Source organism: Drosophila miranda, assembly GCF_003369915.1.
Source record: "Drosophila miranda strain MSH22 chromosome Y unlocalized genomic scaffold, D.miranda_PacBio2.1 Contig_Y2_pilon, whole genome shotgun sequence".
Lineage (NCBI taxonomy): Eukaryota > Metazoa > Arthropoda > Insecta > Diptera > Drosophilidae > Drosophila > Drosophila miranda.
The window spans coordinates 5,034,031-5,035,778 of NW_022881614.1; positions in this window are offsets into that span (position 1 = coordinate 5,034,031).

Consider the following 1,748-nt stretch of genomic DNA (forward strand, 5'->3'; position numbering starts at 1 on the left):
TGCCCTTTACATTGCCGCTCCGATCGCTAAGCGCAGCTTCGCTCGGCCGACGTCGGTAGGCAGACGCAAAGCGGAGATAGCGAAGAGCGAGCTGGCAGAGAGCGTTTAGCAGGGCAAGCAAGCGCAAAGCTTTAACAAACAAATGAGTTACATAGACATAAGTAACAAACAAAATAAGCGGCTGAGGGCCAAGAATTAGGTGCTATTTGGCAAGCAGCTAATCGGCTGGGTTCTGCTCCGAACATTCACCCCCCGTTGGAAGGCAAAGGCTTTCAACAGATCCATCCTGAAGGGGCAGAACCTCTATTTTTCCAACGGCCCTCTTGAAGATGCTTGCTTGGGCGCAGCTGGCGGCTACGCTGGGATGATCGTCGAACGCAGCAATCGGCGCTTCTTTACGAAGGCGGCTTGTCGTGACTACGTCTTGATCATCGGGAACCTCTGTAATTGCATAGAATGGCAGGAAATTTGGCAATGTAGAAACTGTTGAAAGTTGAATTTCATTTGGCGTGGATATGTAGGTTTTTAATATATGGAAAAGTTCGCGCTGCAGTTCCTGATTCTCCGATCGCAGTTTTTCCACTTGCACCTGGCACTCGAGCAGCTGCTTCCTGCATTGCTGCTCTAAGTTTTGGTACTCCAGCGTTGTGGGTCGAAAATCGTCAATAGAGATGCACGAGGAATTTTCAAAAGCGGCTAAAGCTGCACGCTTATTCTCCGAGCTATCAATGCTTCCTGATACTATCCAACCAAGTTTAGTCTCCTGCAATGTTGGCAATTGGGCTGATAGTCGAATCTGTCCGACGCACATTAAATCGAAGAACAAACCAGAACCTATCAACAGATCGATACGTTGGGGCTTGGAGAAATTAGGATCAGCTAGTTTTAGATTATTCGGCATTGGCCAATCCTTTGCGTCTACGCCGAAGTTAGGCTGCATTTCCGTAATTGAGTTGGTGACAATTGCAGCGAAGGAAGCTCGATAGCTTGCGTCTTGGGATTGTACAACTATATGTACAGACTTGCTCGAAGGTAGAATGGAATCTCCGATTCCAGAGATGTGAACATAAGACGAGCAATGATCCAACTGCAACTGATCAGCAAGTCTAGATGTTACAAAGTTTGCCTGTGATGCAGAATCCAAAATGGCACGACATGGGATAAGTGCTCCATAACGATCTGTTACATGGACGAGGGCAGTAGGTAGCAACACGTTCTGGCTAGGCTGAGATTTCTGGATCGAGGGGGGAGGGCTAGAACACCCGCTTGCTAGAAGCACAGTCGCGGCCTCTTGCTGGATCGATTCCTCGGCCGGTGAAGAGGAAGATGAAGCACCAGTTCCCGATGGAATGTGGAGTAGCGTGTGATGTTTGGCCTGGCAATGCCTGCAAAGTCCTGACCTGCACCTCTGCAATTCATGGCCTTTGTTGAGGCAGTTCAAACACAAGCGGCTCTTCTTTGCTTCTTTGTATCGTTCAAACGCAGAGAGATTCAGGAATGCCTGACATCTAGATATGTAATGCTCGGAGGAATTGCAATGGTTACATATGGGGTTAGGATGGTCGTTACTGGAGGTGATAAGGGTGACAGGATTGTCTTCTCCCACCTGTTGACTAGGACTTGTTGCCATGGCTGATCCCAAATTCTCCAGCATCCGACATCTCGCTTCCAAAAATGAGGCCATGCTTGACCACCGAGGCAATCCTGACGTCGGCAAGTTCTCTTCCCATTTCTCCTTTGTTTTGTGG